The 27,756-nt window shown below is 43.8% G+C and overlaps 2 long non-coding RNA genes across 2 annotated transcripts; both read left to right on the top strand.

The window, feature by feature from the left end:
- Positions 1-8,846: 8,846 nt before the first annotated feature.
- LOC307214438 lies at positions 8,847-10,286 on the top strand. The gene is made up of 2 exons (XR_013838091.1): positions 8,847-9,304; positions 9,338-10,286. It is a non-coding gene; the product is annotated as an uncharacterized lncRNA (long non-coding RNA).
- Positions 10,287-10,810: 524 nt separating this feature from the next.
- Positions 10,811-12,269, top strand: LOC307214571. The gene is made up of 2 exons (XR_013838223.1): positions 10,811-10,973; positions 11,021-12,269. It is a non-coding gene; the product is annotated as an uncharacterized lncRNA (long non-coding RNA).
- Positions 12,270-27,756: the final 15,487 nt, after the last annotated feature.

The following is a 27,756-nucleotide window of genomic DNA, read 5'->3' on the forward strand; positions in this document are numbered from 1 at the left end:
GAAGACAATGGAAGTGTGTGCCTACAGGGGTGAAGTCAAACCACTGGAGAGTTACAGCACCTGCTGTGGATCCTTGGTGGTGAGCAAAACCCTTCTCCAGCCAAAGAAGACCCATAGCACAAAGCAGAAGTGCAGCCATGAATCAACAGTGCCAGAACAGCCATACCTGAACTTTGTGAATGCTTCTCTGATTCTATTGAACAAGCTCCACGGAACTGCTCCAAAGACAGCATCAAAGCAAGGTGGAACCACATCAGAGAGGCAACCTACAACACAGCTAGGTCCTCCTTTGGCAAAAGAGAGCAGCAAATCTTTGACATGTTTGAGGCTGGCATTAAGGATATGAGGCCTGTTATTGCCACAAAGTACGAAGTTCCTGTGAACTGTAAGCATGCTCCTTGCAAGAAGACACTTGTTGAACTGAGAAAGGTTCAGATTCCCAGGTGGTGGATCAAGCTAAAGCTGTGCCAGAGCATCCAACTCACTGTTGACAACAGCAACACTCATAAAATGTATGAAGGCATAAAGAAAGCCTTTGGACCAACAGTCAAGATAACTGCACTATTAAAACCAAAAACTACTCATGGGTAAACATGGTCTCTGACACAGCAATCGACAGTATCCAGACCCTGCCTGTCTTGGAAGAGCTGGATGTTCCTCCTTCCCATGACAAACTGAAGAATACCATCAATGCTCAGGTATGTGGTAAAGCCCCAGGAAAGGACAGAATCCCAACAGGAGAGCTAGAACCCAGCCTCAACTTCTCCTTCATGACATACCTCCATGGTCTCCTCTTGCAGTGTTGGGAACAAGGATCCATGCCACAAGACATCCACAACTTCAGCATTGTGATCCTCTACAACAACAAAGGTGACCACCATGACTATAACAACTATCATGGGATCTCCCTGCTGAGTACCATGGGGAAAGCCTTCACCCATGTAGTTCCCAACAGATCAGAATCACTCACAGACAAGGTCTATCCCAAGTCACAATGCAGCTTCAGAGCTCAGAGGTCAACAGTCAACATGATGTTCTCACTCCACCCGCTGCAGGAGAAATGCTGACAGCAGAGACACCCCTTGTCTGTTGCCTTCATAGACCTGGCAAAGGCCTTTGATCTCATCAGCCAAAAAGGACTCTTCACACTGCTTCACAAGATAGGTTGCCCACCTAAGTGCCACAAGATGATCCTGTCCTTCCACAAGAATATGTGTAGACCATCCATTATGGTGGCTCATCCATGGGCACCTTCTCTGTACAGGGCAGCGTGAAATAGGACTGTGTTCTTCCACAACCCTTTTTGGCGTATTCTTCTCCCTGTTGCTCTCCTGAAGGTAGTGAGTATTTCCATTCAAGGAGCAACAGGGGTCTGTTCAACCTGGCACATCTCCACACCAAGACAAAAGTGTGGCAGGTCCTTATCCAACACATGTTGTTGCAGCATACTCCAAGGAAGCTCTACAGAGGCTCATCAACTGTTTTGCCCAAGTCTGAAGGGAGTTCGGCCTCACCATCTGCCTGACGAAGACCAGCATCCTGGGAAACAAAAGCCTGCTACCTGTGATCCTTTTGAACAGTAGACAGCAGGGATTCATGAAAAGATTATGCTCTACCATTGGCCACAGGGTCTCACAGAACAGCAGTTGTTATACGATCTCCAAATATTTTCAGAGATATCAATTAAAAATACACCTGGGTGGTGCTATTATTGTCCAAGCAATATGTCTGTCTTCTAAGCATCATTTGTTGCAATCCTGAGTCAAGGAGCATGTTAAGTCTCACTGAGATTGTTAGGTATGTATGATGTGCAGTGAAATCTGAGGCATCTTGAGTCCAGCATGAGCTCCCCTGTATTCAAGAAGGGTGCACAGGAGAGCAGCCCAAGGGCAAGATCACTGCATGAGTTTTTTGCATTGCCCAGCACCTATCTGAACCTGTGTAGCCAGCCTTTATGTTATATCTCAAAGATTTGTGCAGCTCTTCTTTAAACAAAAATATAATTTATCCAGGAAGCAAGATGACATTTCTGTTTCCTTACAAAATAACAGATAACTAGGAAAAGAGAGAAAACATCATCTGTTTTACTACATTAATTTTTTTTAAAGAAGCTAGATGTTTGGGAAAACCTTATCTGAGCAAAACAAATAACCTTCTCCTTCAGTGGTGAACAATGGCAGGAGAGGAAGTCTTAACACTCCACTTCAGATTCTGAGAAAAGAAAAATGTTTTACAAGACTGAAAACGAGAATACGTGGTGACTGAAACTCAGGCCCCATATGAATTGCCATTTAGAAAGCATATCCCAACAGCCAAGTTTAATTGTGCTTTGTAAACTTGAAATGCCACTTAAATGTGAAATCCTTATCCCCTGGATTTGCTATATGTATTTCATAAAAGTTGTTTTCTTCTCTCTCAGATAAAATCCACAAAAGCTCCTAGCACTGGGCTGGTCCAAAGACCTCGCTTGCAGACCTGGCCTCTGTACTTTTTGCTCACTCAACCAGGTTTGCCTCCAGGAGAGAATCTGTCCTCTCCACACACCCAGCACATGAACACACCATCCCTTCAGTGGATAAAGATGCTCACTGTCTTTATGTGGAGGGGGAGGGGTGCACTTCTTTCTTTGTGCCAGCTGCCTTTCCAGGTTTCTTCCTACAACCTTTTAATTCCATTTTTGAGAGTGTTCTTATCAGTTTCACACATTCCCCTCTTCATCTTTAAGCTATTTCTTTCCAAAGGATTGTGATATCTCTCAAAATAAGTGCTTGATTCATCTTTTGGAAAGACTGAGACTAAGAAAATGTAAAGTGGAACTGCAATCCTCACACCCTTTCCACATTGGGCAGTCAACAGGAGTATTTCAAAAGTAGTCTGAATACAAATATAGAGAGAGACACTGAATAGTTTAAAAGTGTTAATATTGTCTCTGAATGAGGAGAACTCTTGTTTCAGCTGAAGAGAAAACAATCTTAGTAATACAGACACTTTCAATTTTTCAGATTTAAAGTTTCTAGGACTGAGTGAAAATGACCTCTCAAGATTCCCCAGCTTTCTACAACAAACACTGTAGAAGCTTTTCTTATCACATGTGCTACAAGTAGTATAGCCCATCTTTTGGCAGTCATAGTAAGTCTTATATGGAAAAAGCTGTTTGGGATTCTGTACTTCGTCAAAAAATCATACAAGTGAATTATATACAGTGGTACCTCGGGTTACAGACACTTCAGGTTGCAGACGTTACAGGTTACAGACTCCGCTAACCCAGAAATAGTACCTTGGGTTAAGAACTTTGCTTCAGGATGTGAACAAAAATTGCATGGCGGTGGTGCAGCGGGAGGCCCCATTAGCTAAAGTGGTACTTCAGGTTAAGAACAGTTTCAAGTTAAGAACGGACCTCCAGAACGAATTAAGTTCTTAACCCGAGGTACCACTGAATAACAACAACAACAATGTGAAAATGAGGCTTTAAATCTATGTGTATTGTGTTTCAAGAATTTCCCATAGCACCCAGACTCTGTCATCATGTCATATAATGGAGCCTTGTACATGTGATGAATTTCTTTTTGCTCACTGCCCTGGCTTTTGCTCCTGTTGCTTTGCCTCCCTGAGAGAATCTCACCTCTGGACACACATCCCAAATGGACCATGCACCACCTTTAGTGGACAAAGATGCTCTTAGTGACTCCTAACGAAAATATTGGGGTATGTATATTTCTGCACCAAATATTCTCTGATGGGAAGTGGGCCTTTTCTATGAGTGGAGAAACTGAGAGGGTTATTCCAGCAATTGGAGGGTGGCAGCCATTCTGAGAGGAAATTCATAGTGAGTGTTTCAGAATATTTTTTCCTGAGATACTGTACTTCAGCCCTTTCCTAGTGAAAAGTAAGCATAAACACTCTACATTTGACTAAAGTTGAATACAATCACATGATTTTTTATGTAATGGAACCTTATTCTAGAACACACTAACGACCAGACAATTTTACTTCTTTATATTGTTAGCGGAAAAATCCGAGGGCTCCCTTGGACAAAACAAAGACACCAACCAGGATAACTTGGAGCAAAACAGCAGCCTGTAGGCTTGGCCTTTATTGAACTGTTGCAACAGGGTGTTCCCCTCACTTGCAGGAGAGAGGAAAGACACAGAAAAATGGTGTGCAAGACCTTATAAAATTTTTGAAATTCCCATCCTCTAGGTCAAGCCCACCCCCAGAAACATCATGCATACATTACAGAAAGGAGGGGTTGATGGAGGAGTTGCGGTGGTACCGTATTTTTCGCCCTATAGGACGCACCATCCCATAAGGCGCACCTAGTTTTTTTGGGGGGAAATTATTTTTTTTTCCCCCAGGTGTGGGGCTGGGGTGGGGGAGGCCCGAGCTTCCCCCGCCCCAGCCCCCAAACAGGCAGCTCTCTGCAAGCCGTGGGAGCCCAGCGCTGGCTCCCGCTGCTTGCGGAGGGGTCCACGAAGCCTGGGCGCGCTGAGCTCAGCGCGCAGAGAAGCAACTCCTCTCGGAAACAAAGAACACCGAGAGAACAGTGAAAAACAGGAAACCAGTGAACGTCACATCCAGTCTCCCATTCCCGTGGGAACCCAACAGTACTCTGACTGTGGAATGCAAAACAAAGCCTTGTGACTGCATTTGCTGCTCAGTGAGGGAAATAAAAACCAACATCTAGGACCACCAGGGTTAGCATAGCAACTGGGCAGGGCTCCTGTGGATGTGCTGGGATGATGAAGGGATTATGGTGCCCTGTATCAAACCTTCCCCATCTTTCCTTCATGGAGTAAAATAAAAGTGGAACAGTGCAAATCCGATGTATGGTTGATTTTCTATGAATTTATAACACAGGAGAGAGGAGACTTGCAGGAGAGAGGAAAGACACAGAAAAATGGTGTGCAAGACCTTATAAAACTTTTGAAATTCCCATCCTCTAGGTCAAGCCCACCCCCAGAAACATCATGCATACATTACAGAAAGGAGGGGTTGAGGGAGGAGTTGCGGTGGTAACCTGAGTGTCCTGTCACCTGGCTGGTTCCCTTCTCCACCCCCCCATGAGTCATTTTCTGAAGACAAAAGGTAGTCGCAGTTTCCTGCCCCCTGAGGGAAGATCTGATCATTGTCCTTTGTTCCAGTCCATGCTGAATCCACTCCCATATGCAAGTTCTTTGTGATCTTGATTGTCTTCTGTCTAGTACCATCAGGGTTGGCATAGCAACTGGGCAGGGCTCCTGTGGATGTGCTGGGATGATGAAGGGATTATGGTGCCCTGTATCAAACCTTCCCCATTTTGTAGTCTTTCCTTCATGGAGTAAAATAAAAGTGGAACAGTGCAAATCCGACGTATGGCTGATTTTCTATGAATTTATAACAGAAGCGTAGCCTATGTAGTGTGTGAGTGTGAGTGTGTGTGAAGTTTGTACAAACTGAATAATGGGGGGGGAGTTCCTGCTACAGTTCCCCCCTTCAGAGATAAGATTGCAAAGGTGGCTACTTTGCAATCCTTTTCTCCACACAATTTAAGGTGGTAAATATTAACCTGCTATTCTCCGTCCCAGATGCATGTGTCTATGTGAACCTGAAAGGGACTTGGATGTCACGATTCTCAAGGATATTTGCATATAAATATAACAGTGTAACAGTGCACATAGTTAGACATAAAATTAATATTTTGTTGCTCAGTTACTTGTGGTATTCTAGCACCTTGGAAGAAATATTTTCTCAACAGTGGTCTATGCTTTACATTTAGCAGGAAGGTCCACTAATGACTAAAAAATGCAGTTTACTTTGTCCCCCGCCATTTTTGTGTTCTCAGGTGTCAAGGTAGCTCTTCTGTGGTCTCACACTGGCATGGTGTCACAGTAGTGGCAATCCCTGGTGAATCCACTTAGGGCTTTCATATTAACCATGTTGCCTGGCACTCACCACAGGTGGCACAGGTTTGGATACGTCATGAGAGAAATGTCTTTGCCTTGGCCATTCTATGGGATTTTATTATTATAGGCTCTGGTCTTGCAGTCATGGGAAGTTGCTCACTTGCACTTTAAGGACCAAAAAGCTAATTGCAGCCTGGATACACTTGCCTAATTCAAACTGAGTCCAATTTGAATTTTTCTTGCCCCATGGTTCTCAACTTTTCTGTTAAAACAAAACCATTCTTGTCCAAATAAGTCAATTTGACTCTATAAGGGATCATTCCTGCTAAACCAAAGCATATGCACCTTCATGCATCTTATCAGCTTCTCTTTGGTAAAGTGAGTTTTAGCACATTTTAAAATGGGTAGGGAAGTTGGCAGAGTGCAAGATGAAACAACAAAATGTGGTTATAAATTTATCTAATTCTAAACATTGGACTTCTAAACATTGGACTACATAATAGCCTGATCTGTTAAAAAGCATAAAATGTATGAGAATCCTCCACTGGGGTGTAAGGAATAAGACATTAAACATAAAAACAATTACACACAAAAATAGCCCCCCCCTTTGTGGAAATAACACACTGTTAGACACCTTTCAACATTCCTACGTAATAACACATAATACAAAACAAACTAATTAGGTATTAGTTGCATATCTTGAGACAATTGTGATATTTTACGTATGTATCTTCTCAATGCTGGAGCACAGTCTTGAGGTTCAAAAGTGAGAAAATGTCCTTGCAATTCAACTCCTCCCCCCTTTGTCAGCCCCACTTCCCCTTTGAAAGAAATTGCTGTGGCCACTTTGAAAACTCTGGTGTCTGTTGTCGCAGGTAATAGTCTTGTGATGGCGAAGCTTTTCATCACTGGGTGGGTCTGTAGTAACACATCTGTAGAAGTGATATCCTGTAAGGGGGCAGGGGTTTTTTGGGGGACTTAAAAGACAGAGTTAGAAAAGGGAAGGGGCAAAAGGCAAAAAGGATGTCCTTCAGTTTCCGTGGGAAGCTGCAAATAATAAAAATCTTAGCGGATTAAGCATTTCATTCATTCCAATATTATTATCACATTTCCATATAATTACTGTTATTATCTGCCAAGTTTGTTTGCTTTCCTTCACTTAGTTTGGCTGTGGAAGAAACGAAGGGACAAAACCTTTGTTAATTTGAACACAATTGGCAAGTTATTAAACATTTTGCTTATGTGGGTCCGAGTTCACGTATCCTGTTTTAAAGGGAAATTCTTTATTTCCTGTGAAAAAATCTGTCAGGAATGCTGTTCCTATAATGCACACAAAGCCTGTTATAAAAGTTAAATCCCATTGGGGGGGAGAACTAGTCAAGAGTGGAACTCACAGTGGGAGCGCTTTGATATTTACCTGTGAAAAGAATTTGGCATGTTAAGATTTGAAACTTGGAAACCTCTTGACTTTTGATGGGCTAGGACTTAACGCTTTTGTCTTACGTAGCCCCTGGAGCAAAGGACACATTAAGGGTGATTTCCCTCAATGGTTCCAAGTTTTACATAAGGAAATTTGGATAAGTTTCTCCCTGCAGCCCAAGCTCTCGAAACCTCCTCTCCCCCCCCTACAGTTTCCCCTCCTTCCTCTTCTCTCTCTCTCTCTCTCTCTCTCTCTCTCTCTCTTTTTCTTCCCCCCTTTTTTAGCTGATCTAGCCTCTGTGCATGTGCAGAGTTCATGTCTCAGCAAACCTTTTATACTATTGAAAATGTTGCATATTTTGGCTAAATTACAATTTGAATAAAGGAAATGAAGGGTAAGGAGTAGATTTAAAAAAATATTGTTAGATTTAAAACAAAACAAGAAACTCCGCAATTCAAGCATTTACCAAAGCTAGAAGTTTTCTAAGGGATCATGTTTCCTGCAGCCCAAGCAAGGGAGTGCTTCCTTTATTTACAGGAAAGGGCTATCATTTTGTGTGATTTCCCTCAGGTCATTCACGGAACAATGCCACGCCCTTATATATGGGAAAAAATGGCCAGAGAGTCAGAATTCATAGGATTTTTTAACATTCTCAAGTCATTTCAGCCTTACCATTTGCAGACAAAAAAAATTTCTGCCCTTTACAGGATTGGTCAAGGCTCATATGTATTTGTATGTGCTTAAACTTTGAACCTCAGATATGCAGATGACACAACCTTGATGGCAGAAAGTGAGGAGGAATTAAAGAACCTTTTATTGAGGGTGAAAGAGGAGAGTGCAAAATATGGTCTGAAGCTCAACATCAAAAAAACGAAGATCATGGCTACTGGTCCCATCACCTCCTGGCAAATAGAAGGGGAAGAAATGGAGGCAGTGAGAGATTTTACTTTCTTGGGCTCCATGATCACTGCAGATGGTGACAGCAGCCACGAAATTAAAAGACGCCTGCTTCTTGGGAGAAGGGCAATGACAGGCCTAGACAGCATCTTGAGAAGTAGAGACATCACCTTGCCAACAAAGGTCCGTATAGTTAAAGCTATGGTTTTCCCAGTAGTGATATATGGAAGTGAGAGCTGGACCATAAAGAAGGCTGATCGCCGAAGAATTGATGCTTTTGAATTATGGTGCTGGAGGAGACTCTTGAGAGTCCCATGGACTGCAAGAAGATCAAACCTCTCCATTCTGAAGGAAATCAGCCCTGAGTGCTCACTGGAAGGACAGATTGTGAAGCTGAGGCTCCAGTACTTTGGCCACCTCATGAGAAGAGAAGACTCCCTGGAGAAGACCCTGATGTTGGGAAAGATGGAGGGCACAAGGAGAAGGGGGCGACAGAGGACGAGATGGTTGGATAGTGTTTTCGAGGTTACCAGCATGAGTCTGACCAAGCTGCGGGGGGCAGTGGAGGACAGGAGTGCCTGGCGTTCTCTGGTCCATGGGGTCACGAAGAGTCGGACACGACTAAACGACTAAACAACAACAAACTTTGAATTGACTTTGAAGTCTGATTTTTAAATAGTAGACAAAATGATAAACACTGTAATCACTCAAATGCTTGATATTACCAGTTGTGCTTCAAAAACATCACGGCTTCACCTCTCACCTTTTAAAACTAAAGAGCAAAGCTAGGCTGAATTTCAACTCCATCCCCACACCAGAATTTAAGAATTACCCTCCAATGCTTGCAGACACATGTCCTTCCACACAGCCACAAATTGGGAGAGTTGAAAGGGACCCTGGGTCATCTAGTCAAACCCTCCAAAATATAGGGTTCACAGCAAGATTTTACAGCAAGATTTGTACTACCAAAGAGACATATACATTTAAGTACAGATTTACAACTGGGAAAGGAAACATCTATGCTCCTATCATGTACTAAAGAAGAGGAAAATAAAAGTACCCAACTTTACACAGAACCCTTTTAGCAGATCTTGAGATAGTTTGAGTGAGTTTGCTTCCTTAGACTAAAGAATGCAAGTTCCTATAGAAATGATATTTAAAGGAAGATTGAAGTGAACAGGTTTTTTTCCCTAAGATAGGGAGAGGATCTTTTATTAAGCATAGTTAAAACAGCAATAGATTTGATTTAAAAGGAATACAAAAGTGAACAATTTTTTCCTGAACTTGCAGAGGAATAGTAAGCCTAATTTAGATTATTATTTTTTAATAACTACACATAGGAAAGTGAGATGCAGGGTACCTTAGGAAAGATTGCTCCCCCCTCTTTGCAGTTTCCTTTAAATGAAGCTTACTCGGGAGTAAATTTACCTGGCACAGAAGTAAGAAGGGAGAAAAAAACTGAAAGAGACAGAATGAAACAAGGGGGGGGGGGCATTTTCTAAGAAAAGAGGCCAGGAAGTCTTATAGAGACTGATATCAGGAATGGACTCAGATAGACAATTTTGCTGGCCATGGAAGCCTCTACATTTAATAACCATTTTTCTTAGAAAGAACACCATACTTTCATAGGCATATGCTTAATGAAATACATACACTGCATTTTAGCTTGAGAGAGCAGTTGGCTCAGCTAGGCTTTTGCAGCAGAAACATTAGTTTCTTCACAGCACATTTCAAAATACTGGAACAAAAAGACTGGAACACGGATGTAGACTCACAAACTCAAAAGTTGCAGCAAAACATCATCTAGCATCAACTTAAAATCATACTCCTCACTCAAGCTACTCGGAGGAAGACTCTTTGGAGCCTCTCTCAAATAACAAACATTTGCACACTTCATTCTAATTTTTTTTTGTCCTGTTTAAGATTGATGAGGCCCAACATGGCTTCCTCAGATTTAAAATTTTGAAGCAAGCTTGCAATTTAAAAACTACGTGCATTTAAGAACAGTCTGTGGATGCCGAAGCCAATGTAAACACAAACCCTTTAAATATTTCTAAATCTTTGAGTACATCTCTTATTCATATTTTTTTTTAAGAGAAACTAAGATCTCTAATGCGTGGGCTCTCAGGCTGGGCTGTTATTATATCTACTGCCTTCTGAGCACCATTAAGTTTACAGTTTCATGTTCTAGCTTTAGGTTATAGTTTAACAACACAAATTTGATGTGTTCAGTTCTCCCTAAGGGTTCACACCCTGATTTTGTTGAAGGATCCCTGAGGTGGCCGCTGTGCCCTGGGTTCCAGGTGGTGGGCCTAAGCCACTCACTAAAAGTTACAACGGTCTCGTACTTTGTACTTGGAAAGACCATTTTGCCCCCTTTATTTTATTTTATTTTTCCCAATTGGAGATGACAAGCTGGAGGGGCGTATCAGAATCCTCTCTGGGGCAAAAAGGCTTCATGGAAGCTTTGTTGCCAGGAGGAGTCCAGCTAGGGTGTTTAGAAGAGTGAGCTCCCATTTTCCCTCTAATACCATGGGGGGGGGGGTTGCCCAGTAGATTACACTAGGAGATAGAGAACGGGTACAAGAAAGAGACAAAGAAGGAGGGGTAGAGAAAAGAATATTCTATCGTTATTCAAGTTATCTTTCAGCTAAAGCAATCCCTGCCTACCAGTAAACTACAAGCAATTTGTCTAGAAACCACAGGCACTAGCCTGGAACACCACGGGTCCCTCTAACCCAGAAAACTACAGGCCCTAGCCTGGAAAACCACGGGTTTCTCAAACCCGGAAAACCACAGGCCCTAGCCTGGAAAACCACAGGTTTCTCAAACCCAGAAAACCACAGGCCCTAGCCTGGAAAACCACGGATCTGGAATTTATTCAGCGCTGCTTACAAGACTAATATTCCGAGGGAAGACGTGGAGGAAAGAGGAAAGGAGACTTTCCCCGGTTTCCCCGGTCAGGCTCCGAGAGGGAAATCGGGAAAGAGAAAAGGAGAGAAAGAGTTTAGTACGTTTCTGGTCAACTCCGAGGGGAAACGTCAGAAAACAACAAAGTTCCACAATTTCCCTGGTCAAAACTACGAAGGGGAAATCAGGGGAGAGAAAGAGAGAGTTTAGGACGTTCCTGGTCGAGGGGAAACGTCAGAGATGGAAAGAAGAAAAGTCCAGCTGCCATGGAGACGTTACCTTTCCACCCCCCTCCCAATGTATTAATTTTAATCCATACTCACGTTCGTAGATGTCCCCTGTGGATCCCGGGATCCTTTCTCTTTAGCCGGCTTGACCTTGCCTTTGCTCCCCCTGGCTGGGCTTTTGGTGACGATTTATTACCGCCTGCAAAGAGGAGGCAGGGAGAGGAAAAGGGATCCCTGGGCTAAGGTTGCCCAGTGGTGCCTGATCCCCTCTATCTCCCTCCTCACCTTCACAGGAGGACCAAGAGTCCCTGAGCATGGTCGCCAAACTGTTACCGGAAAAAATCCGAGGGCTCCCTTGGACAAAAACAAAGACACCAACCAGGATAACTTGGAGCAAAACAGCAGCCTGTAGGCTTGGCCTTTATTGAACTGTTGCAACAGGGTGTTCCCCTCACTTGCAGGAGAGAGGAAAGACACAGAAAAATGGTATGCAAGACCTTATAAAAACTTTTGAAATTCCCATCCTCTAGGTCAAGCCCACCCCCAGAAACATCATGCATACATTACAGAAAGGAGGGGTTGAGGGAGGAGTTGCGGTGGTAACCTGAGTGTCCTGTCACCTGGCTGGTTCCCTTCTCCACCCCCCCCCCATGAGTCATTTTCTGAAGACAAAAGGTAGTCGCAGTTTCCTGCCCCCTGAGGGAAGATCTGATCATTGTCCTTTGTTCCAGTCCATGCTGAATCCACTCCCATATGCAAGTTCTTTGTGATCTTGATTGTCTTCTGTCTAGTACCATCAGGGTTGGCATAGCAACTGGGCAGGGCTCCTGTGGATGTGCTGGGATGATGAAGGGATTATGGTGCCCTGTATCAAACCTTCCCCATTTTGTAGTCTTTCCTTCATGGAGTAAAATAAAAGTGGAACAGTGCAAATCCGACGTATGGCTGATTTTCTATGAATTTATAACAGAAGCGTAGCGTATGTAGTGTGTGAGTGTGAGTGTGTGTGAAGTTTGTACAAACTGAATGATTGGGGGGGGTTTCCTGCTACAATATTCTGTTTGGTGCCACTTACTCTGCGTTGTTGCTTCTGCTCCACTTCCCTTTCTGGCTGCTTATTCTTCCTCCATCCCCAGTTGGTCACAGAGCTGAATTCTCCTAGTCAAGAATCATGTAGTAAAAGGGATGGTGCAATATGGCTGCATCGCCAATCTGGCTTGGCTATGTGATGAATCACTGAGAGGCAAAGCAGCCATTCCTACTATGGAACTGGCATGGATGTGGAAGTTCTGCGATGCCGGAACCCAAAATTTTTCATGGGTTCTGTCATCTTGCAGTCTTCTGTGTGCTTACCTCTACATGGCTCCTTAGGATACTTCTAAGGCCTCTCAGTGTGCCATGCTCATTTCCAGGGCATTTTTTTCAGCTGGAACTCGCTGGAACTCAGTTCCAGCACCTCACAGGTGGGCGCCATTACCATTCTAAGAAACAACAAGGGAGGCATTCATGGTGAGTTTCCAGAAAAATGGCACTGCTCATTTCTAAAATAAGAATAACTTGCAACAACTCAGCATACTTCATTCTGAAATGTTCTCCATATACACTACAGCTTTAGATTTCTTTAGAGGACGGTTTGCCAAACTACTAGCTAGTGTCCTGCTAGCTAGGGGTGGGAATTGTAGTCCAAAAACAGCTGTAGACCCATGTTTGGGAAACCCTGCTTTTGGGTATCTCCATTTTTTTGGACCCTCCCTTCTTGAATAAATTTTAGGTTTAGGTGTGTTCTGGTGCTGAAAGTTAAGCAGAGGACCAGCATATCTGTGGGCCAGACAAAGGCAGAATAATATCATCTTCCTGTTTATACTGGATGTGGCCAAACGAGGCGCCAATGTTGCATATGCTTGTTATCTTGTGAGGGAGAAGGCCTGAGCACACATATATTCCTTGACCCTGCATGCAGACTTTGAGGTTTCTGGTTCCCAACAACCAGGGCTGAGAAACTTCTTCTTGTTGTTGTTTAGTCATTTAGTTGTGTCCGACTCTCCGTGACCCCATGGACCAGAGCACGCCAGGCACCCCTGTCCTCCACCACCTCCCACAGCTTGGTCAAACTCATGTTGGTGGCCTCAAGAACACCGTCCGACCATCTCGTCCTCTGTCATCCCCTTCTCCTTGTGCCCTCCATCTTTCCCAACATCAGGGTCTTTTCCAGGGAGTCTTCTCTTCTCATGAAGTGGGTAAAGTATTGAAGCCTCAGCTTCAGGATCAGTCCTTCCAGTGAGCACTCAGGGCTGATTTCCTTCAGAATGGAGAGGTTTGATCTTCTTGCAGTCCATGGGACTCTCAAGAGTCTCCTCCAGCACCAGAATTCAAAAGCATCAGTTCTTCGGCGATCAGCCTTCTTTATGGTCCAGCTCTCACTTCCATACATCACTACTGAGAAAACCATGGCTTTAACTATACAGACCTTTGTTGGCAAGGTGATGTCTCTGCTTTTTAAGATGCTGTCTAGGTTTGCCATCGCCTTTCTCCCAAGGAGCAGGTGTCTTTTAATTTCATGACTGCTGTCACCATCTGCAGTGATCATGGAGCCCAAGAAAGTAAACTCTCTCACTGCCTCCATTTCTTCCCCTTCTATTTGCCATGAGGTGATGGGCCCAGTGGCCATGATCTTCATTTTTTTGATGTTGAGCTTCAGACCATATTTTGTGCTCTCCTCTTTCACCCTCATTAAAAGGTTATTTAATTTCTCCTCACTTTCTGCCATCAAGGTTGTGTCATCTGCATATCTCAGGTTGTTGATATTTCTTCCGGCAATCTTAATTCCGGCTTGGGATTCAACCAGCCCAGCCTTTCGCATGATGAATTCTGCATATAAGTTAAATAAGCAGGGAGACAGTATACAGCCTTGTTGTACTCGCTGAGGAACTAGATCCAGACTAATTCCCCATCATGTGGGCCAACACAGACAGAAGAGGCGGAGCTGCCCACCTGTCAACCACCTGGTATCATAATGATTTCAGGTTATTGACCCCTCCTCTGAAGACACACTTTCCACACCGATCAGCTGATTGTGCTGGGAGCAAACCTTCAAGGGGTACCTTTGAAGCCGATTCAGAGATGAAGCAGTCTGCATTCAAACCTCTTCCTTTGCAGAGGGAAAAATGCTCCCTTTTTCGTTTTGTTTTCAATTTTAACTAGCCTTCTTCCTCATCCAGTAGTTGTTTATATGTTTTTCCTCATATTCTTTTTCTTTAACAAAATCACCTCTAGAGGCAATAGTCACCAGGGCATTTTTTGCTCCAGCAGGTTTTTGTATTTGTCCCACACCACATAGAGTGGTTGTTTTGTTTTTGTTTTAGTAACAATAAAGCATCATAATCCATTCATTTCCAGGATTGTTGCAATGCCCTTTCTGATTATATGCACCTTTCTTCCTTTAAAAATTGCACTTTTTATTATGTGGACTTTTCTTTCTACATTTTTTAAAAAAGTATTTTGAATGGATGACTCTATTTGGGGCATGCAGAACTGAAGAAAACCCCATGAAGTTTCCTATCCTTCACACAGGTAAAAGTAAAATGTTAAATGAAGTTAAAAGTAACTGACAGTAATCCAGGGTCAGATAAAGTGCATCACATTTCAAGGTTGTAAACTGGATGATTTTATAATACAGTTCATAAGGAAGGCACCAGCTGATTTTTACTACCCAGCCCTTGAGAGTTGTTACTTCCTGTTCTTTATATGTTTTAATAAAGATGGTTCATTAGTGGGTGACTGGAGTAAACATACACTGAGACGCTGCATTTCTGTGAGAAGGAAGGGCAGGGTTACACAGTGTTTACCATTTTTATGCCTCTGTGGCTCTCCATTACCTTGAGTTCATCACTCCCTTGACACCATCCCTTATTTTCTAAGTTAAACAAAAGGCACTTGCGGAAAACTACAAAGTGTTCTCATCTCCTGACCCCCACACTGACAGCTCAATATATTTTAGAGCAACTAAAGATATGGAAGAAGGATTATGAAACAAGCAGGAACTTCAGAAGACTGTATTTTTGTAAATTTATAGCTTAACTGTGTCGTGCAGAGTGTGCTATTTTTTGGAGAGCAAGGACATACATCTGGAATATAAAACAACGTTAGTGGCTCATAGGAATGAAAAGATAAAAACATCTGTCACATACAACTCCACAGCAAATGTGAGATTATTAGTTTCATAGGGATTTATTAATTTGATATATTCCAGCTACATGGGGGAACATTCCCTCACAGCAGAGGACTTGCAATCATTTTGTAAAGTGTTCTGATATTCTTTTTCACCTGAACCTAAAATTTATCCACCTAACTAAGGGAAGGAGGGAGGGTAAAAAATAATAATAAAATGCAAACATCCTCACAACTCATTTCACTCAACAGGCAGTCAGCTTGCTGCCAGAACTGCTTGACCCTCTCTTCCAGTGAATGGCTGGAATCACACACACACCGCACCCAGTTGCTAGTGGTGCTTAAAATTGCTTCTGGACTTCATGGTTCAAAATGCATTGTTCTTAGGAAAAACATTTCCAAAACTGAAGTGACCTTTACGAAAATGGCATTTGCACTTGCTGTATATGTTGCATACAAAAACTTATCTAGTTAAGCAATTGTGGAAGAGGACAGGAAGGCCTGAAAAAGGGGCTTCCAGATCATTTTTGGATAGCAGAGGAAAAAGGAGAGGGGGAAGCTAGCCAGATCCACATAGCTGTGGTTGGTGTCCACGGATTGTGTGTACCTGCTGTAATTTTTGATAAATAATGGGATAAATAAAGAGCTGCTCTTCAGGAGAGATGTCCACACTTCCCTTGGAAGCACAGAATTGTGTTTCTTTGGATCCCAGCCTTAGATGGTTAAGTTGCTCCAATGAAATATTTTCAGGAAACAGAATAGGGAGCCCAACAAATTCCTCCCCAAGCCCTTTTTACACTGGTTGTTTTCTGGCTCCCTTGAAAAAAGGAGTGGGAATAGAGCTAGTCTTCAAACTTGAAGCATGCTATGATATCCTGAATGGGCTCACTGAGAAAGAGGGGAGGATACTGAGCAGTCGGGTACCATAAAAGGCCTCACTTTGCTCTGCCACAATGTGGATGTCGTTAGAATAAGCATCCGTATATCATAATTAGATTAATCCACCAACCATGGGCTATTAAAAGAGAATACAATGGAAACTCTATTTGTGGCCATAATCTGTTCCAGAGGTCCATCCGGAGGTCGAAACGGGTCACTGGGAGAGGCGCCATTGTGCGCATGCACGAACAGCAGCAAACCCACTGGTTACTTCCAGGTTTGCCACAGTCGCAACTTGGAATGACCATAAGAAGAGGCAGTGGTAAGTAGAGGTTTGACTGTACCCACATCCAGATAGGAAGCTTCAAGTAGAAATTGGGCCTTGGTTAGCAACCTCTGCATAGTTTTTCCTTCTCCTGCAACTGCTAGCTGGCAGTATGGCTGGTAGCTGATAGTAGTTGTTAGCTGATATTGTAACCTCTGGTGAATTTCCACAATGAGCACAGATTTAAAATGTCAGGATAAGGGTAGGGAGATAACCAGGAAAGCAGAAGGAGATGAAGATCCCCCCCCCCGTGTGTGTGTGTGTGTGTGTGTGTGTGCGCGTGCATGTGTGTAGGTAGCAGAAAAGATGGTATAGCTGACATGAGAAAGTTTAGATATAAATTTGGATAAGGAAGGTAGCCTGGCTGTTTGCTGATACAGCTACAGATCTCTTGAGCAGCAAAAGAAAACAGATAAGGCAACACACTTTCAGATCAGAGAGGTCTATCAAAAACCTTCTCTGGATCTCTGTCATGGGGTATCAAATTAACTTGGCTGTTGGTTTTGAAAACAACTATACAAAATCAAGGAATAAGGTTATTGATAGAGGTGTTGTTGGGCTGCTTAATTTTTAATACACACTTTTGTAAACTAGTGTTGTCATTACAAATAATTCTGCATCTAATCCAAAGAGCTGAGAAAAATGTAATAAAATTTGATGTTAAGTACACAGTTTCTACTGAACATACTATCTTTAAATTTCAGAACTTGAGGCTTTTCAGTTGGGGGAGGAGATATATATTGGCAGTGGGTATGAAATGCTCAGCAGAGATCATGGAACTATTAAGAAGCATTCAGAGATGATCAAGGCGGTTTCACAAGGGGCTTTCACAGATATCTCTGTGCATATCTGACCCCAGAAAATGCACTCCTTCCCCTGATTTCCAGGGACCAAAGGGCCACAAAACTGTGTGGCATGAAGGGAAAAGGTAAATGAAAGCATCCAATACACATCCCATGATGCACTTAGATAAGTAGGGGAATCTACCTCTGAATATGGAGAGGTGTTTGAATGCACAGGTAAATGTGAGGCTCACAAACTGTAGCCAAATCTAATTAGATGTCTTGCACAATGGTATCAGAATTTTCACTACATGTCTGGGAGTGCACAGTGCAAAAAAGACAAGACCGTGAAGAGATGAATAGAAAAGTAAGGCTTATTTTATTTAACCAGAACATTTTGTTTCCACTGAAATAAAGCGGGTGGTTTTTGCCCCAAAATTGTTCTCTGACAAAAATTCAGTATAATGATCTCAGGCAAGCAAGCATCAATAAGAATTAATAACTCTCTAGCAGTTTTATGGTACGTTTATTTACAAAAACACATCCAGAGTACGGCTTCTAGCATGCTCTCATTGAAGGAGTTGGTCAGTCTGAATCTCTGCCCCTCTCACAGCAGGAAGGATGCCAGAGTCCCACTCCACCCTCTTGCCCTTCCATTGCATTCTGATCTTTTCCAGTCGCTGAGAACAGGGACTGAGGGGGCGGAATTCTCCCCCCCCCCACTTCCACTAGATGAACTTCCCATTCACTGTCTCTCTGCTGGTTGCCTAGCAACCCTCTGACTGCCTTCTAACTCTCCCCCTTCTTGGGAGTTATGTGTTTCTGTGATTGGCTCCCCCTCCCCATCTCTGGCAGCGAGCGAGCTCTCTCTCTCTGTTCATTTTCTGAGCCCGACTCTTCCCCTATGCTCAGTTCAGTCATGTCCCTGACATTTAGCATAAAACTAACTTTGGAGGTCTGTTGCAGAAACTGAATTTGTCCAAGAAACAGACAAATTCTGTGAGTAGAAAAATCATAAAGGGGGGATTCACGAGTGAAAGAAGCAGGGGCATCAGCCTTCCATATTCACCCAATATCTTATGATGTCTTCAGTTAATACCCAGTGATATTTGATTTCATTGTTTGATATTTGGCATTCAGTGGAATTCAGTATTTAACTGTATTGGTAGCTCAAGCAAAATCACAGTTTGTCTTCCAAATTGCATATGATTCTTATGTATGTTCTAGGATGCACACTCAATAAACATGGGGACCTTTGTGTGTTCCCATCACTCATTGTGAACCCAAGACACCCCATCATTCCTCGTGCCTGTGCATTGCCAAAGAAAAGCAGCAGCATCCAGCAAACTGTCTTCTAGGGAAGGAGCCCACCACTGCTGACCTTCTCACATAGGAACCCTACTAAGCTTCTAGAGAACCTTATCAGCACTGATATACAAAATCTGAAAATGCCTGATGGAGCACATCCAGCAATATTTAGTACTGTGGTACCTCGGAAGTTGAACAGAATCCATTCTGGAAGTCCGTTCAACTTCCAAAACGTTTGGAAACCAAGGCACGTGTCAGCCGCATCAGACGTTCAGGTTCCAAAGAAGGTTCGCCGGAACACTCCCAGGTTTGCGGTGTTCAGGAGCCAAAACGTTCGACTCGCAAAGCATTCAGGATCCAAGGTACGGCTGTATATGATAGTTAGCCATGGTACTTGGTAAGGTATTAAAGCATTGCAAAATCAAAGGGATGAAGAGAAGTAAACAAACATTCATATTTTTAAAAATAGATTTTTAAATTCAAAGTTGAAATTAGAAAATTCAGATGCTTGCTTTGTCCCAGAGTAAGAGACAGAACAATTTGGCTTCCTCCACCAGACTCCCTAATAACAAATAAGCAGAGCATCATATATATATCTGAAATTGGAATACATTTGCCATGTCAAATAGCTTTCTGCTTGAAAGGGTTAGTCTGAGAAGTATTAAATAGTAGAAAGGAAATTTAGATGTTGATGTGTTAGCCAGTGCCAATTTTACTTTAAAATGAGCTGGATCTACAAGGATTGTCATTTACCATACAAAAGCTTTGTTTAAATATATTTCAGTTTTAGCATTAAATCTTTAAGAAGTTGTATTAAAAATTTACAGGGCTTTAGTGCAAAGCATTTGCATATTTGCATAGATCATTTTCTATTCCAGAGGCTGTTTTCAAGCTCTCTTTGTGGAGAAAGGGCATGGAATTCGGGCTTATCGTGAAGTGAGGGTCACCCATCATATCTGCCATGGAAGAACAATTATTGACATGGGTTAAAATAATTTATACCCACTCCCCACAAAATAAAAAGAACAGACTCAGGATTTTGGTTTTAAATAAGCAATAATGTTACTGCATCTTTCCAGAGATCTGCAACACATTCTGACTTAACAGGACACAAAACTAGAGGCCAGGGAGCTTTTGTTCTCCCTCCTGAGTCTTTTCTGGACAAGCTGCTTTGGCTCAGAGCCAAGAGCTGGACTTCCTCCTTCTCCTGGCCTGCTTGCATCACTTGGACCTTGCATGGCTTTATGGGGGTGATGGGCAGGCCACCCAGGAAAACCCTGCCCCCTTTCCTCCTCGCCTTGTGGGGGGGGGGTCGAGGAAGGTCACTTGGGGGTGAATGAGAAATGTCCCTCTTTTCATCTGAGGAACATTGGAGGGTATGAGTTTCCCATGCCTGACATCATCTACCAGGGATAGTCCTCCAGGCCCCCTCTAAGCCCCGATGGACTGCACCCCTCACCCCCTTGCTTTGTTTTTGGCTGGCTGCTGTGTGTCCTTGAACTCTGACCATGGATGGGAGGATACAGAGCAAGGTGGAGAAAGTAGAAAGGCAGAAAAGTGAAATCCACACTCTTTGCTTTGCCCACTTTTGCCTCCAGCCTCACCCACCACTGACATGTAATCTCTGGCAGGTGGCCCAGATGGGAATCGTCCTTGGGATGAGAAAGGTCCCCCCACCCACACCATCATATCTTATGTCAGAGCCAGGAGAGGCGGGTGTGGTTTGACCCCAATGGTGGGCCTGGTGGGCCTGAGTAGAGGAATTAATATTGTCTCCTTCTAACCTCCTCCAGCCCATATAGTTGTAAAGCAGAAATGCTTTGTTTCCTTGCTTATTGACATTTTGGAATTAAGCTTGTATTTCCCTATCCAGAACTGTGGGTCAGGATCTGGGGGTCTTCAGATGGATGATGAAAGTATGTGAGGCAAAGCTGGACAGACAGAAGAGAGAGATGGACAGACAGACAGACAGATAGACAGACAAACAAACAAACAAACAAACAAACAAACAAACAGAGAAATGGTTTGTTAAACATCTTTCATATTGATATGAAAGATGTTTCATCAGAGCTTGCAGAGCAGCAGCTGAAGAAGGAGCAAAAAGGGTTTTCTTGGGTGTGTTTCTTGTGGCTGATTAGTTGCTCTCCCAGTGCAAAGGTCAGAGGGGGCAGGGTTTCTGTTGAGGTAGGTGATTAGCTGTGGGAGGAGCTTATCAGAGCTTGCAGGGCAGCAGCTGAAGAAGGAGCAAAAAGGGTTTTCTTGTGTGTGTTTCTTGTGGCTGATTAGTTGCTCTCCTAGTGCAAAGGTCAGAGGGGGCAGGGTTTCTGTTGAACCCTAGCGTCGCGCGCAGTTTAATCCATCTCTTAGATTTAAGGGAGCTAGTCTCAAACGTTTGTTGGGGGAGACCTAGGGTTTTTTGGGTGGAGTTATTTGTCCTGTCTGCACACTTCTTATGATGGAGGACCGCTGTAGCCACCCCCAACGACACATTCTCAAGATGGAGAGTGAGGGAACAGCTGCAGTCGCCTGTGGTTCCTGCGCAATGTTTGCCATCTTGCCAAAGGTTGCAGGCAGCTTTACCTGCAGCAATTGCATGTTGGTTGCCCTCTTAAAAGACAAAGTCCAGCAACTGGAGGAACGTGTAGCTACGCTCCAAAGAATTAGAGAGCTGGAGCTCTTTTTGGAAGCAACAGAGCACACCGTCTCCACCAAAGAGGAGACAGGGGACTCCCCTGACAAGGAGGCTAGTTCACCAACACAGGAGCCAGATATATGGAGAAACGTGACTCAAAGAAGTAGGAGGCCCAGGGTTCGCTCTGATTGTTTAGAAATACACAATCGCTTTGAGGTCCTCTCCCCTAGCATGGAAGACGAAGAGCAGACTCCATTTGAGGATCTCTCCCTCATTACAGTCGATCAGGTATATGAAGACGAGCAGCAAAGTCAGTCCTCAGGGAATGTGCAGGCGACCTTGGAACGGACAGCTCACGGAAGAACCCCGACCAAACCTAAGAAGAGGCGTGTAGTGGTGATAGGGGATTCCCTACTGAAGGGAACAGAAGCAGTGATCTGTGGGCCTGACAAGATGTCTCGGGAAGTGTGCTGTCTCCCCGGGGCTAAGATCCAAGATGTAACTGAATGACTGCAAGGAATCATAAAACCCACTGACAAATACCCCTTCCTCTTGGTTCATGTGGGAACCAATGACACTGCAAGCAATAGCCTCCAGAAGATCAAAAGAGACTATGAGGCTCTGGGCAGGAAATTGAAGCAATTAAATGCACAAATTGTCATCTCATCTGTCCTCCCAGTTGAACGACGTGGCCCAGGGAGAGAGGGGAAAATAGTGGAAGTGAACAGCTGGCTTCGCAAATGGTGTAAACAGGAACGGTTTGGATTCTTAGATCATGGACTGCAGTTTCTTGAAGATGGACTTCTGGCAAGCGATGGGCTGCACCTCACAACGGTTGGGAAGAATGTTTTTGCCAAAAATCTCAGAAACCTCATCAAGAGGGCTTTAAACTGACTAATGTGGGAGAGGTAGACAGTGCTCCTGAAGGCAGGAGTCTATCAATTGATGAAGATGATCATCCAAGTGTCATAGACCAAATGGAGCAAACAGCACGCAGACCTAGTGGTGGGAGGAAAAAATCCTTAAATAAGAGACACGGGGGAATGATTAATGGACTTCAGTGTCTGTACACTAATGCGCAAAGCATGGGAAATAAACAAGATGAGCTTGAGCTCTTGGTACAGCAAACTAAATATGACATAATAGGCATCACTGAAACCTGGTGGAATAACTCCCACGACTGGAATGTAATAATGGAGGGATACAATCTATTCCAGAGAAACTGACCAGACAAGAAAGGAGGAGGAGTGGCGTTATATGTCAGGGATGTGTATACCTGTGAAGAGATCCAAGATTTAGAACCTCAAAGCCAAAGTGAGAGCATTTGGGTCAAAATTAAGGGAGAGAAGAATAACAGGGACCTCATTGTGGGAGTTTACTATAGATCCCCAAGCCAAACGGAGGACATAGATGATGCCTTCCTGGAACAGATGGCCAAACATGCAAAAGGAAGGGAGATAGTAGTAATGGGGGACTTCAATTACCCGGATATTTGCTGGATGTCAAACTCAGCCAAGAGCATAAGGTCAAACAGATTCCTCACTGGCCTTGCAGACAACTTCATTGTCCAGAAAGTGGGAGAAGCAACAAGAGGAACAGCCATTTTAGATCTGGTCCTAACCAATGTGGATGACCTGGTTAGTGGGGTAGAAGTGGAAGGATCATTAGGCACGAGTGATCATGCTCTTCTGAAGTTTACTATACAGCGGAAAGGAGCAGCCAAGCATACTAGGACTCAATTTCTTGACTTTAAGAAAGCCGACTTCATAAAACTTAGGGAAGTGCTGGGTGAGATCCCATGGACAGTAATACTAAAAGGAAAGGGAGTTCATGATGGCTGGGAGTTTGTTAAGAGGGAGATAGTAAAAGCACAACTTCAGGCAATACCAATGAGATGGAAACATGGAAGTTGCCTAAAGAAGCCAGGGTGGCTATGTAAAGAACTTTTAACTGAGTTAAGATTAAAAAAGGATGTGTACAAAAAATGGAAAAGGGGGGAAAGCACCAAAGAAGAATTCAAACAAATAGCCAGCACGTGTAGACACAAAGTCAGAAAAGCTAAAGCACAGAATGAACTCAGGCTTGCTAGAGAGGTTAAAAGCAACAAAAAAGGCTTTTATGGGTATGTTCGTAGCAAAAGGAAGAACAAAGAAACTGTGGGGTCACTCAGAGGAGAAGATGGTGAAATGCAAACAGGGGACACAGAAAGGGCTGAACTCCTCAATGCCTTCTTTGCCTCAGTCTTCTCCGATAAAGAAAACAATGCCCGACCTGAAGAATTTGGAGCAAATGATTCAGCAGAGAAACACAGCCCAGAATAACTAAGGAGATAGTACAAGAATACTTGGCTAGTTTAGATGTATTCAAGTCTCCAGGGCCAGATGAACTGCATCCAAGAGTATTAAAAGAACTGGCAGATGTGATCTCAGAACCACTGGCAGTCATCTTTGAGAATTTCTGGAGAACAGGCGAAGTCCCGGCAGGGGAAAAGAGAGGACCCAAATAATTACCGCCCAGTCAGTCTGACATCAATACCAGGGAAGATTCTGGAGCAGATCATTAAGGAAACAGTCTGTCAGCACCTAGAAAGGAATACTGTGATCACCAATAGTCAGCATGGATTTCTGAAAAATAGGTCATGGCAGACTAACCTGATCTCGTTTTTTGACAGAATTACAAGCCTGGTAGATGAAGGGAACGCAGTGGATGTAGCCTACCTTGATTTCAGCAAGGCATTTGACAAGGTGCCCCATGATATTCTTGTAAAGAAGCTGGTAAAATGCGGACTTGACTATGCTACCACTCAGTGGATTTGTAACTGGCTGTCTGACCGAACCCAAAGGGTGCTCATCAATGGTTCCTCTTCATCCTGGAGAAGAGTGACTAGTGGGGTGCCACAGGGATCTGTCTTGGGCCCGGTCTTATTCAACATCTTTATCAACGACTTGGATGATGGACTCAAAGGCATCCTGATCAAATTTGCAGATGACACCAAACTGGGAGGGGTGGCTAACACCCCAGAGGACAGGATCACACTTCAAAACGACCTTGACAGATTAGAGAACTGGGCCAAAACAAACAAGATGAATTTTAACAGGGAGAAATGTAAAGTATTGCACTTGGGCAAAAAAAATGAGAGGCACAAATACAAGATGGGTGACACCTGGCTTGAGAGCAGTACATGTGAAAAGGATCTAGGAGTCTTGGTTGACCACAAACTTGACATGAGCCAACAGTGTGATGCGGCAGCTAAAAAAGCCAATGCAATTCTGGGCTGCATCAATAGGAGTATAGCATCTAGATCAAGGGAAGTAATAGTGCCACTGTATGCTGCTCTGGTCAGACCTCACCTGGAGTACTGTGTCCAGTTCTGGGCACCACAGTTCAAGAAGGACACTGACAAACTGGAACGTGTCCAGAGGAGGGCAACCAAAATGGTCAAAGGCCTGGAAACGATGCCTTATGAGGAACGGCTAAGGGAGCTGGGCATGTTTAGCCTGGAGAAGAGGAGGTTAAGGGGTGATATGATAGCCATGTTCAAATATATAAAAGGATGTCACATAGAGGAGGGAGAAAGGTTGTTTTCTGCTGCTCCAGAGAAGCGGACACGGAGCAATGGATCCAAACTACAAGAAAAAAGATTCCACCTAAACATTAGGTAGAACTTCCTGACAGTAAGAGCTGTTCGACAGTGGAATTTGCTGCCAAGGAGTGTGGTGGAGTCTCCTTCTTTGGAGGTCTTTAAGCAGAGGCTTGACAACCATATGTCAGGAGTGCTCTGATGGTGTTTCCTGCTTGGCAGGGGGTTGGACTCGATGGCCCTTGTGGTCTCTTCCAACTCTATGATTCTATGATTCTATGATTCTATGATAAGGAGCTGGCCAAGGAGATAAAATTTGCCATCTTTTATATCAATTTCATTTCTTACATAGGTGAACCCATGTAAAATATATAGGTTGAGTTACCATAATCTATACATTGTGTCCTCCCTAAAAGAGGGCACGTGTTGCAGTGAGACCTGGAGACTGACCTCCTGGTTGTGGTTGGGTCTATTGGATGGCCACAACACCCAATTGGTAAGTCCTTGTTGCTGGGTTTAATCTGGCCAATGGGGTGCAGTCTAAACAAATCAAGGGACCTATATAAACCCATGCATGTGTCCCAGAGCTTCCTCTTTCGGCTCGTGCATCAGAACATTGAGCAGCATGTCCTGTGTGCAGCTGAGAGACTTGCCTTCGACGATCGTCATTTGGTGATATTGCTTCTTTTTTCCCTCCTTCCTTTTCCCCGCTTAATTTAATTTAATTCTCCCTCGATTTAAGTTAAATCCCCACCCCTATCCCTTCTCCTTTCTCTACAGAGGGACTTTCACCCCATGGGGCTGCAAGCCCCTGACTGCTCCTAGTAAAGGGAGCTTGCCGCTTCTTGTATATTGCTGCCCACAGGGCTTACTTTTAGCAGCAGCTGCAATTTTGGCTTAGTTTTAGCAGCGGCTGCGACTTTGGGTTTTCTAGCCATAGCACAGCCTTGGGATCTTGGGATTGTCACTGCCTTGTTTTGCTTCATCCAGACAATCACATTGCTTTAAAAGTCTCTGAGAGTGCCCTCTCCCCTAAAGCAGTGATCTCTGTTCTAATTATTGTCTGGAGTAGGCTGGTGGGAGTTTTCTAGAGGGCAGGAAATGCTCCCCTTCCACCCAGGTCACAATTTTGGGCTTCTTTTTGCATTGGGAGAGGCGCAATGCCCTCTTGTTTTGGAGGGAGCACCATTTTGCTTTGGTGGGAGTGCCATTTAGTTTTGGTGGGAGCTCCATCTTGTTACAATGGGAGCGCTAATTTAACTCCCCCCCCCCCATCCTGAAAGGAAGGAATTGAGATGCCTGTTAAAAGTAATCCCAGTCCTGCTCTCCCTTCTAAGAGGGTGATTAGGGGCCCATCGCAATCCTTACGTTCAGCGCAGGCCTCCAAAGTACCCCAGCATACTTTGGATCGCTTGGGGGCAATTGTGGCTAATATTGGTTCAGATCCTGCTGCTGTTACAAGATTCAATGCTGAACTTGAGACACTTATGCAGCATTTTGGGGGGTCAACAAACATTTTTGAGGTTCACGGTCCTTCCGATGTGAGCCAAGAGAGTGAGGGATATGACCATTTGGGAGCCTTGCTTCCACATTTCCAACCTTCCAGAATTCCATTGCCATTCAGTCCTAGGGGTCATCCTAGGAGTCTGGGTACTATGGTGCAGTGGGCCTTTTGGCCCAGGCTGCCTCATTCGTCTAGTGGGAGCTGGAGTCCTTGTGCAGCCAAACCCCTCACATGTTTTTAGTTCTGCACAGGTTGGGCCGGCCCCCTCAAAGGAGGTGCTTGGTGTCCAGTCATCAGAAGAGGATCTCTCAGTGCCTAGAGTCCCTTCCTCCTGGGGCAAACGGCAACATAGTCGTCACACCAGGCGCAGGGCCAAGAGGTGTAGGGATGGCGATTCTACTTCTTCTATCGGTACATCCTCTCAGAGCTCTGATGATGATTCAGATGCGGTTTTAGGTCTGTATTGGGGTCACAGTGAATCTGCTTCGGGCCTCCCCAGGTGGGCGTGGCAGCGCAGGGCTAACATGCACAGGGCCAGATACGGCCTTGCTTTGGAGTGTATTGATGGTGAGCTGGTCAAGCAAGCAGTTTTCCACATTTATTTGCAGATTCAAAATTTCTCTGTCTCATCATTTTTATTTTCCATTCTATTTCCTGATTTATAATCTGGGAATATTGAATCTGTAGTGCTTTAATTTCCTTTTCGATCTGCTGATTTTTCAGGTTGGATCTTAAATTCTTCTCTTTATCTTTTAATTGAGACAAAATATTGTCTTTTTTCTCATTCTGTATCTTTTTCTTAATAAAATTTTGTTGTATGAGGAATCCTCTCATTACTGCTTTACTTGCGTCCCAAACGACTCTTGTTTCCACGTCTGAATTCATATTTGTCTCAAAATAATCGTTTAGAGACTTTTGGGCCTTCCTAATCGTCTGTTCTTTCCTCAATAAATCATCATTCATTCTCCATCTGTAAGATCCCTGCAGAAACAATTTCATTTCCAAAAACACTGCATTATGATCTGAGCAAGTCTTTGGGCAAACCTTTGGAGTGTACTGATGGTGAGCTGGTCAAGGATGTTAAAGTTTTGACCAATGCAGTTAGAGAAATCATTCCTGGTGCACATTTGCCATCAAGAATGTGAAACAGAATACGTAATGGTTGTTATGTCAACATCTGTCAGGGACTCAGCGGGAGCGCAGGGAGGAGAGGAGATGGAGAGCGAGGGGGAGCAATCCGAGG

Source organism: Podarcis cretensis (genome assembly GCF_951804945.1).
Source record: "Podarcis cretensis genome assembly, chromosome: 4".
NCBI lineage: Eukaryota > Metazoa > Chordata > Lepidosauria > Squamata > Lacertidae > Podarcis > Podarcis cretensis.